This window comes from Crocodylus porosus, unplaced genomic scaffold, assembly GCF_001723895.1.
Source record: "Crocodylus porosus isolate Cpor-Errol unplaced genomic scaffold, CroPor_comp1, whole genome shotgun sequence".
Lineage (NCBI taxonomy): Eukaryota > Metazoa > Chordata > Crocodylia > Crocodylidae > Crocodylus > Crocodylus porosus.
Genome location: NW_017728950.1, coordinates 13,080,203 through 13,091,957, shown reverse-complemented (window position 1 = coordinate 13,091,957; position 11,755 = coordinate 13,080,203). Strand labels below are relative to the sequence as shown.

The window sequence follows — 11,755 nt, the reverse complement described above, 5'->3', positions numbered from 1 at the left end:
AGACAGCCAGACAAGCCTGAAGTGAGCTAAGCTGATTAGGAGTAGCAGTTTAGTGATAGTAGCCAGAGGCACAAGTGACTGGTGCCTCCTGAATCGGGGTGAGGGGGCACCCACAGAAGCCGCTGATGGCAGTGGCCCTGTTGGGAGGGCACAAGCCCTACCAACAGCATCAGTGTTGGCTATCGGGGGGGGGGGGGGCACATGCACCCCTGTGCACCCCCTACCAGTCACTTATGGCCAGAGCTTAGTGCAGGCTAACTTACCCAAGAAGAAGGGTAAATTCTGTGATTACAGGGTACACATAGAATAGTTAACATGGTGATGCCTTCTGGACTTGGAATCTGTTATTTATATTTTTACTGCACATGTGTCCTGTTTGTTCATAATACTTTTCAGAGACAAAATGGTATATTCCGCTATAGATTTTGGTTGGGGGGTGGGGGAGGGAAGCATATGCCATAATAAGGAAACCTAAAAGAAGGTAAATAGAAATAATGAGTCCAATTCACCACTAACTCCAGTCAGGCCAACATAAAACTGAAAAAATGCAATGGTCAACAGGCTCAGTAATAATAATAGCAATAAAATCTTACGTAGTGTTTTCCTTAAAACCCATTTTTAAGTACTTCATTACAGCATGAAAGTTGTATAATTCACATGCAAAGGATTTGTGGTTTATAGCTTGTAAAGTCTTACAAAATGTGTAAAAGCCCACTGTAACCCTTCTGAAACATTAGCTGGACCAATAAAACATGCTTATACATTCCATTTTATTTACTAGTTAATAACACCCAGAACATCTGTTTGGGGTTTGCCCTTAAAGCAATGTCTGAAGGGCAAGAAGCTATCACAGTAAAACAACATACTTGAAATGAACACTTATTTACTGCTTGAAATGTAACAGGTTTTGCCTAACATGAGAGAGTTAGATTTGTTTTTAAATGGTTACAACATACTTGTGTGTTAGTATATTACAGGACCACCATCCTTTTGCAATTTTATCATCTATGCTTCTATCTATGCTTAATTTTTTATACACATGATGCCCTTGTTTAAGTTTAAAGCTTTCATTATGGTTCCACTAATTAGAACATGGATGGAATCAAAATTTTGTCAAGTTCATACCATGTGACCATGTAAGCAGAAAAGCGTTATCATAAAAAGGGGGTTGTAAAATCCAAACTAGAAATAACAAGTAGGATTACGAGTAATATTGCACTATGAAGGTCTTTCCCACACGGATGTGGAAATTAAGGGAATAGAACAAGGTTAGAATAAGAAAGGGTTTTTTGTTCTTGATGTTGTTATTGTTTTCATTGTTTTTTTAAAAAACACACCTCCACACTTTATGATCATGGTATTTTCAAATGTACGATTTGATTTTATGAACTAAATGTTATAAATTAAAACAATGATCATCTGCTATGTAGACACTACCCTTTTATTCCACCCCACCACAGATGTTATTGTTTCATGTCTTTTAATTACTTGACTACTCCTTTTCCAAACAGAAAAGCAGAAAGCATCAAGAACTAGGGCTAAAAATGACTGAATAGCACTTTCATATTATACAAATAATGTTACTATTTCAGGGTCATAAAACTTATTGCTTCATATATTGTTTATTGCATTGATTTTGTTAGATAGTTTCCAGCATCACAGAAACTACAAAACCTAGCACAAAACATAAGTCTGAAAAACGTTTGGGGGTGCGTGGGAAGGAAACCCAACACAACAGATTTGGTGAGTAACAAATAATCACTGTGAATTATCAGAGTCAGTAATAGTACAAAAATCAATATGAGAAAAATGTTACTCTTTTTAAGTGTCATATTACAATAATGTTTTGCTGAAAATCGTTGTCTGCATCCAATTTAAAAAGGCATCTGCTCATGTTTGCTTAAAACAAAAGGGTGGTTGACTTAATGAATTATTTACAGGCATGCAATATGGCAACAGTATCATTATGAACTCTCTTCTAAGATCTCCTCTGGCTACTCCTGGCAGGGTGTCAATTTGCTTGTTTTTATGGTAGGTGCATGAAATTATGGAGCTATTCTCTGAAATGAGATTCTGCTTTTCTACTTGCTAAATGTTAGTAAAGTCAATGAACAGAAGCATATCATCACTTCATCAGCAGAAAGAACTTCTTAATAGCAACATTGTTCTTAAATACAGGTCTAATACTTAACAGTAAATGAGCCTGTCATAGATTTAAATAAAATCTTTTAAACCAGCATGATGCACTTCCCTTTGCAGTGGCATATTGTGCTCCAAACCTGCACTCAGACCTGCTGAGGTGCATTGCTGAAATCAGTGTGCCTCCACATGAGCAAAAGGATCTGCCTGTGTGAATAACAAATGGACCTTACTTAGTGGCAGTGGGTACAATTTTCAAAAGCACCTACTGACTGAAGAACATTGCCTACTAAGGGGCTGCCTATGCTGCTTGCATGGTGCTCTTCAAGACAGATGCTTGGGTACTTCCTATTTACCTCCTCCAGCTCACATATGCCAAATGCGGTGGTGGGGCTGCTCCAGGGGTATCCCTCCCTGCAACTGCTCTAGAGACCAGTTTCTGATATGCTTGAAAGCTGCCACAGAACAGCTCCCTTGACACAGTTCTGGGTTTGGTAAAAATACAAGTACAAACAGGTGGGTAGATGTGCTCAAGTGCAATTGGATGCAGTGTAGGAATACCATTGAGTACACCTACAAACACATCTGCTTGGGTTAATGAGCAGAGACAGTGTGACCGAACAGCATTGGAGTGGAACTCAGGAGGCAAAGGGACAATTTGTGGCTCTAACAACCCTCTGCAGACTTACCTTGGGCAAAGAGGTCTTCTTAATATGCCTCAGTTTCTCCTCATCTTTAAAACGGGAAAATATACTTGCTACCCTTGTAAAGCCCTGAAGATCTACAACTGGAAATTGCAATAGAAGAATGCTGATTATTAGCTTTCCTACCATGAATGAGCTCAGTGAAGTAAAATAATAAAGTATGAGGTTAAGTACACTTGTAAGTGGTTTCATCTTGGGGCATTTTGAAACCATTACCCAGTCTTCACATGACACAGGGGAAAGATGTTTCTGCTACAGATGTAGCTCTTCACTTGATCCTCATAAAGTAGCCCACTAGTTCTGCTCAGTAACAGTGAAATGAGTTGGTGATAAACTTATTTATTATTTTAACACTTGCCAAGCTGGCAGCCATTTGTCATTACTCAGTCATCACTGTTTTCACTGACAACCCATTTTTTAAAATTATTTTATATATGTATTTATATCTTCACCAAGATGTCAAAACAAGCAATGTCTCACTGTCACACAAGGTGATGTAAACAACTTTTTCATATCTTTCCTCAACATATACACAATATGAAACAAAGAGGAAAAGAGTAACAGCTCTGGTTACCCTCAGATAAATATTTTTAAGGAGAAAAGGTAAAAAATAAACAAATGAAAAGCACTTATTAATAAATACAGACTTGCAATCATCACTCTTACTCTTCCATAATGTGGTATGGATACTGTCACTTATGCACATGTAGTAAGAAGATGGCTTATTAGTTATCAATAGTTTAAGACCATAGGATTGGAAAGGGCCTCTTGGACCACTGGGTCCAGTCTTCTGTATTTTCAGGAAATTGCTTAGCCAAGGAATTGCTAAAATCACTATTTCAAACCCATATCTGCAGCTACGAGACACCACAACCACCTTATAGCATGCCACACATAAAGCAGAGGAGGACAACACACTGCTGATGTCCTCCCACTAACAACAGGGAAGGAGTTGGTTAGTTAATATTTTCAAGGCAGTCCTCAAGCCCTGATTGAAAGTGTGTCTGTGCCTGTGCATGAAATTATGGCATATGCATGTAAATTCACTTTAGAAAGGCTAATCATTTTTCAATCTAAGTTTTAAATTATGCTTTGGGTTGTAAAAGGCTCTACCCTGTTGGGAATGATGACATATGAATTGAATGAATTAATAAATAGCATATGATCAAAAGATCCTAGGAAAAAAGACCATGCCCCATGCTACAGTAGAAGGCAAAACCCTTCACCTTCCTAACTCCAGATTTAGCAATAGTGTAATCCTGAGTGGAGGAGCAAGACCCTATAGCCAGAAATTTCTGGGCTTTCTAGTAGATCCATCAACACATCATAGTAAACATCCCTCCCTTGCCCCCACTCCCCTCAAGCCTTAGCTATGGCCTATATTCCCATGCTTAATAGGAAGGTGAAAGTGAACCCCAGAAACCATCAGCAGACAAAAAATTCTGATCTAGCCCTACTTGGCACCCAGAAAAAACCCTGGCAAGATCACTAGACACCTTCCACACTACAAAAGGCCTCTTTATACCCCAGCCTAGGGACCACAAACACATGACTCCATATATCACACACACTGATTGAGCCAAAACATCCTCTTTCACCATAATAACTATTCCCTGAAATTATTCAGTTTGATATTAAAGCATTTCAAGTTGTTTTGCCCCCACCATTTTCCCTGAAAGACTATTCCAAAATTTGGTCCAAACAGGTAAAACCAAGCCTATAAAGCCTAAATAAGTATACTAGAAAAAAGCATACTTTCAAACAGAAGTGAAAAACCAAAAATGCATCTTCTCTTTTTCTGCAAAGAACAAAGACCTAAGAAAATGCCCAATTCCTTTTTTGGGGTGTGAGGGGGAAAGTCTGTGCATAACAATAAAAGCACAGACATCAAATGAGGAAGTTCTGTTAGCAATAGGCTCAGTGATTCCGATAGACAATGCATACTTCTCACTCAATTCACTAAGGGTCAAAAATGTAAATGTGGTGGCCAAGAAAAGATTTAGCAAGACTAGAGCAGTCTATAACATTAATATTCAAAATTGGGCCCAATCCTAGAAGTTTCTACTTCTATGAATAGTTCTTATGCAGATAAGTAGTCAATCTAAAGTTGATATTGGATCTTGCTTCTCCTATGGCAGATTTCAAGCAGCAGCATCTAGTTATTCTTTTGCATAAACTTAACTTCTATGATTTCAGTAGAGTTACTCTTAATTTATTCTGGGGTGAGAGTAGAATTAAACCTAATGAAGGTCTGGCATTGCAACAGTTACAGAATTGGGCCTTCTCAAGTACACAGTTGAGAAGAAAGAAGGATGATAACCTTAGCATCATTTTCATTTTATTTCCCATAAAGAGTGTAGGATTCAAGGCTTCGATTTTTACAATATAACATTCTTGAATATGTACACTCTGAAAAAAAAAAATCTGTCAGAAACTATACAGGGATCATCAGAAAGTTATCAGCTTCTATTTTAACTATAAAGTGAAAAGATGTTGTATTGCAATGTTACCAGGAGACACACAAATATTATCCATTCTTAACATGTACCTTACGGTGGGATGCAATGCAAGTTTATCACAAGCTGCGTTGTTTAAACCTGAGAAGGGGTTCAAACCCTTTGGCTCAAAGTTTGTGATGTTCAGAAAATAGAATTCAGGTATGAGAGAGCCATACTGCTTTCAGGTGTGGCAGCCTGTGATTATCACATCTTTAGTTGAGGATGCTGTTTCCACATTTATTTAGGGCTAATTTACCTGTCCTGTGATGGGTGTCAGCTGCATTTTGACCTAAGCAGCATGCTTATGTCTTAGTTTCTTGCAGAAACTGTACTTCAGTATTTCCCAAAAGCAGAAGTAAAGGGATTTATTTGTTAAAGTAATATAATTAGCAACCCATTCCATGACTGCATAATCTGGGCCAGGAATTAGACAGATCTTGTGTAGTGATACTGTTCAACATATGCTATGCTCTCCAGTCTGCAAGCTAGAGAGACAAGAAGAGCCAGCATACATGTGTCCTGCATCCTGAATAAACAATTCCCTTTGTGTTTACTACACCTGATTTTTGTCTCTTCTGTATTGCGAGGGGAACTGAATGTATGCTTCTCCTCTGGGAAAAAGCTGTAGACTTGACAATGTTGTGGCCAGTTTGAATTACAGGATATTTTGTTTTAGTTAAGAGGAAATTCTGGGTGAGAGGGAGTTGAGAAGCTGGGAGTAGTCCAGCCCAGATGCTTCTGGAGAAGGCAAGAGCTATGGTCTTGCCATAAGCTCTGAAGGAAAAGCTTTAATGCTTCTTTGTGATGTCATTGCTAGGGAACTTCTTCAATTGTCTTTCGGGGGGTATATGTTGATAATTTTCTTCTTTGTAATATTTTTTAAATAAATAGAAATTTTAATATACACATTCTCTGTCAATATTTAATTAGCTTACCTCTAACATTTGTGATATAAAAGCTATACATAACTTCATATATGTGCGAATTCACATCTCATTCAGTGCAAGCCCCCTCAAATGGTGTTTGCATGGTAGGGGCTTAGTAGAACAGAGCATAAGCTTTTCCCAGCATCTCAACGTATGGAAGAAATCATTTCAAAACTCTTAAGAATGTGTTTAGTACTTTCATTTGACTTGCCAAAAACACAAAGTCACTGTACAAGCAAGCACTGTTGGTAGTTGGTCCAGGAGAAGCTCAGGGATGAGATACTTGGGGTCAAGACTATGGTTTATTAATTAGAAGAGGTTGTGTATGGAAGCTTAAATAGTTCCTGATGTGCTTTGCCTAGCTGCAGACCTTGAGATCAGTCCCTCATTTCCATGAGTATTAAAATTCCCACTTAAAAAATGTCATGGTATTTATGAAAATAAGAATAGAAAGAAGGGACATATAAAAATGAATAATTAAGAATGCCAAATTAATTTACCATTTATAATTGTTTGTGTGCAGTCACTCACTTACATAATATTGCTTCAATCTTAGCGATACTCCATCTATCTTTAGTGAGAAATTGTACTTCTCTGTTACAGGCTTCTCAACATTATGAGGGTCCCAGAATGACCATCAAACATAGGCAAGATGAACAGCTGGGAGTATCTGATGGTAGTAAACACAGATGTGTGTGACAGGACATTAACTGCTTAGCAGGTTGATATAACTGACTTCCTAGTGTTCAGCAAAGCTTTGTAGTCCCAGAGATGCCACTGCCTGGTTATAATGACTACTGTATTCCCTATGCACTCTTTGGCAGCAGTGCTTCAGAAGCACTTGTAGTCAATGCTGCTGTTCACAGTTAATTATATGGTCAGGTATATCATAGTATGTTATAGGATGGGCTCTAAAACCCTTTCAGTGTGTCTTGTTCATTCAAGACCATGTGGCTGGCTGCTGAGCAGGCAGTTACATAAGTTAACTTTTAAATCAAACAACCCTATTTTTAATGCTAGAATGAATCTAAGACATTAGGTGAGTGTTGGACCCTCCAATGGGCATTTCCAGGCTAGTAAGGCAAACTGATTTTGCTGCTTGGAAATTCCTGCTAGATTAGAGTGCTACCTTGGGACTTGAGAGACTTTTGTTCACTTCCTGCTCCACCACATAAGTCTTCTGTGACTTTAGACAAGTTAATTACTTTATTTCTGACTCAGTTCTCTATCGAAATGGTACTTCCCTACCCAAGAAGCATCCTGTAAAGATACATATGCTAAAAGTGACATTTAAATGATACATCAGATACATAGGCAGTGGACCTAACAGTGCCATTTCAACCTCTGGGATAAATCAGGGTCCCCAGAGTGGCTGCACTGAGCCCCTACAGTGGGAGTCAATATTTCAGGAGCATACTTCAATTTGTAAGTTTACAAAACTAAGGCATTTTGTGAAGGTGCATTTTGTGAACAAACAGATTATTTAAATCTCTAGGCATCTCACAGCATTAAATACACTCCAAAATCTTTACTGTTATTTCATCTTTGTATTTTTTCTAGAGCTGTTTAAATAATTATTTAACAAAAAATGATGCATCTAATGCAATTCATTACTTTTATTATTATTTTTATTGTGGTAGCACCCAGAGGACTCAAGACAAGACTGCAGCTGAAAGATGATTTACAAACTTGAAGTGACACAATCCCTTCTCCAAAGACTCTGGAATATGAAAAAACAAATAACATACAAAGGGTGAATTGAGACGCACCCAAAAATGACAGACAAAACCCAGGATGGATACAGCCAAACCAACTATGACTGAAATGCATGTTATACACATTTCTACACATAAAAGCCATAAATTAAAAACAGAAAGCCCTATGTGATGGGGAGGACCCTGGTGTCATCCAGTCTCCTGGATATCTACTTATTGGTGTCATGGAAAAGGTGGATCTTGCACAGCTATTTTAAAAGAGAGGACAAGTTCAGAGAGGGCATTCTGCATGCAGAAGGCATGAAGAAAGTTGAGAGGAAAGCAGACAAGATAGATGGGCAAAGCTGCCATAGGGTAGGGGAGAAGGCGAATGGCTCATGATGCAGTAAGAGACAAAATTGATAAATATGTTGGGGCACAATTGGGAAGTGCCCTGCGAATTTGGACTTTAGCTTAAACTTTATGAGGTAGAAAGAAGAAGGAACAAATAGAGAGTTTCAGACAGGGAGCAAGTTGACTACATAAGTAGAAAAGGAAGAATATTTTAGCAGAAACATTTTGAGAAGACTGGAGGATGAGATGATGTATTAAAGAAATCTGATGAGGACATTACAATATGCAGTATGGGAGATGAAATTAACTTCTGTCAGTGCTTATGACATTTCTGTGATTAAACTGCTATTTCCTAAAATCATCTGTCATTTGAAATTATTTCACAAATTAAAAATATTTATTTTATGAATGAATCATAAGTAGCTTGTAGTATTTGACAACAGTGTTGAAAATTTGAGTTGCTTTGCTTAATTGTTTTTCATTAAAAGACATAGTTTTGTTTCTGTAGTCTAGTTGGATGAATGTTTTAGTATCAGTTCTCAAACATGTTCATTGAAAATTCAATGATAAATACTTCCAAATGCACTTTGAAATTATTTTTTTTATAAATATTTGCAGCAGTAAAACTTTATTACCCAAATATTTGTGAAGAGTGAGTACTTTCCTGGCATGCTTTCTCTAGTTGCAAAAGACATCAGATCTATGTTATGCCCATTCAAAATTCAGATATCATGACACTAAGGGAATAGATCAATGTCTTGTAACTTCAGAGATTTGAAATAGATGTGTGAATAATAAATCATGTGAACATCAAAGGCACACAGATGACACTGGGATTCTTTCTTTTCATTGTTTTAATAGGAACTATTATTTTGTAGATTTTCTGTGAATTTAGACAGTGATAAAAGTAAAAAGGAAATGAAAGTTGAAGACGATGGATGGGACTGCAGGTTTCTTACACAATGGGAAAAACAATTTCAATTTAGGAGTAAGAGATATGATGTCAGAGATGCTACTGCTTCATAATTTTTATAATTATTTTAATTATGAATAGTACCATAACCCCATTCACAAGGGTGTTTTGTAAGTATAAAGCAGATTTAATTTCAGGACAAAAATTCTGATTTGAATGGTAGAATGGGATTGTAAATGGGGAAAGGCTGTACAAGAGGTTGTTAGTAAGAACATGATGCCAACAGCAGTTATTCATAGTCAAGGTAAGTGCAACTTACAGTGTGGGATGGTTTAAAGGCAAATATTGTATGAGTGTGGATAGAGTAATCACCACAGAGAGCTTTATGGTTTTACTTTTCACCCAACTCATATGAAAGCAATAGTCACAAATATTACATATACCATACTCTGATCTTTTCACACTCATACTATATAGCACATTACTTTATGAGCAAGCTCACTGACTTCAGTAAAGCAATTCATGGAGTAAGGTATTATTCAGATTGAATATATATGTCGGATTCTGGTTCACTAAATTTAAAATAAGGGATATTTTGATATGTGTGAATGTTAATTACTTTTGAACTAAGAGAGGTAGTTAGCTAGGTTAGTCTGGAGAGAGGCAGAAGGCTGGGCAGCATGGTTCCTTATAGACTCTCTGAACAAGTTAGTTTGAAAGGTACTATCCTGCTGTGGCTGCTGCCTACTTTTGAACTGCATTTATAAAGACATGTTGAAAATCAGCATACATCAGGTGTTGAGATTGAATTGTGACTGAACCATATCAAAAGTTATAAGATCATTCTTATATGTAGCAAGAACCTAAATTGTTTATGACCTTAAGAAACCAGAATTGCCAAATTACATTTAATCTGCTATTCAACTGGAAGCTAAATTACAGAACATGGGGTGCATCCACATGTGCACTTTACTGAGGTGCTGACTAATTAGCTCTGCAGTGAAGCATCACCATCTATACATGCACCTGTATTAGGGTACAGTATATTAATTAACTCCATTGTAGGATAGTAATGTCAGAGACAAATACTATCCTATAGCAGAGTCATTTAATGTGTTGAAACGCACATGTAGACAGTGACCAGTGCTGGCTGGGGCACAGGGGTGCTACTGTGTGGGGGCTGCCTACATGGTAGCACTGTCTTGCCCCAGCCAGCTCCACCACAGCACATTGAGCTAGGGTAGAGCAGCCCCAAGTGAGTAGGGTGATCCCCAGGTACCCCTTGCCAGCCTGTGACTGCTCCACCTTGGCTCAATGTTCTGAGGTCCCAGGCACATGTGTAAAGGTGGTGTCTGGGAGAAGTAAACTTCTGTACTGGAGTTTAGTGTTATGTGTTAATTGCACATGTAGACGCACCCATGGGCTAGGGACAGGCATTCAAAAAGCCTGACCCTGAATTGATTCAATCTTTGCAGGTTAATCTAACCTGGCTAGGCTAAATCCATTTTGTAACCAGACAGACATCCCAGACATCCAGGTACATGCCTGCAGTGGCTCAGGCTGGAAGCCAGGGGGCACTAGAGCAGCCCAACCTTTCTTCCGCAGCATGGAGCTGGGGGGGATGTGGCCAGGCTCTCGCAGGACATTGTGATTAGCCCAGCAGGGAACTTATAACAGTGTTTATCACCCAGTTAAGAAAGCAACAGAGGGACAGTATCAGCTACTTGTTGATTCTGCCTGTTGGTTACGCACGGACCACAGCCAGCATGTGGTCTACTAGCTAATACACAGGCACCTCTCAGCAAATTGGGGTGGGGAGGGGGAATTCCTGCTTATCAGGGAGTGATGAGGGAGAGGGGTGGGGAGCAACCCTCAGTCTTGCCCGACCTGCAACCAGGGAGCACAGGGAAGGGGCCAGCCCTGCTGTGGAGCAGAGATCCCCACCCAGCCCAGAGAGCATGCCAGGATGCTGGGGGTGTCTGGTTCATCTTAAACCAGCAAGGGGTCTGGGACAGACATTGCATAAACCAGTTTGAGCCAAATCAGTTATGTCCGATACTACATTCAACCAGATTTATCCCAACCCAGTTTCAGCCATTCTCAAAATGGTTTATGTGCACTGAACATCTTTTCTGTTACAGGTATAAACCAGTTTCTGATCACTTAAACCAGGTTATGTTTAATATCTGTCCCTAGCCAAGGTGTCTTTGTTCACTACTTATGAACAAGTAAACTGCTGCATTCTGAAGAAGCTTCAAGCAATGAAGCTATACTGCTTGAAGTCCTGCTAAGCTTATATTATAGTAATCAGACAAGAAATGTGGCCTGAAAATCATTCAGCTTTTCCATTTCCATCTATCCTATGGGGATTGATGGACTTCACAAACTGAAATCTTTCATCAGTCACACGGGATGCCCATGCCTGCTATGGGACAGGGAAATCTGGGTGATGGGGATCCCCTACCCTCCATCAATGCTGACCTCATGAAGGAACACCTTGAGAAGCTGGATACCTTCAAGTCAGCCG

At 38.8% G+C, this 11,755-nt stretch overlaps 1 long non-coding RNA gene across 1 annotated transcript; it reads right to left on the bottom strand.

Moving 5' to 3' along the window:
• Positions 1-200: 200 nt before the first annotated feature.
• LOC109323399 lies at positions 201-5,472 on the bottom strand. Its single transcript, XR_002104658.1, has 3 exons — positions 5,392-5,472; positions 2,829-2,920; positions 201-471 (listed from the first exon to the last, which is right to left on the bottom strand). It is a non-coding gene; the product is annotated as an uncharacterized LOC109323399 (long non-coding RNA).
• Between the last annotated feature and the right edge of the window lie 6,283 nt (positions 5,473-11,755).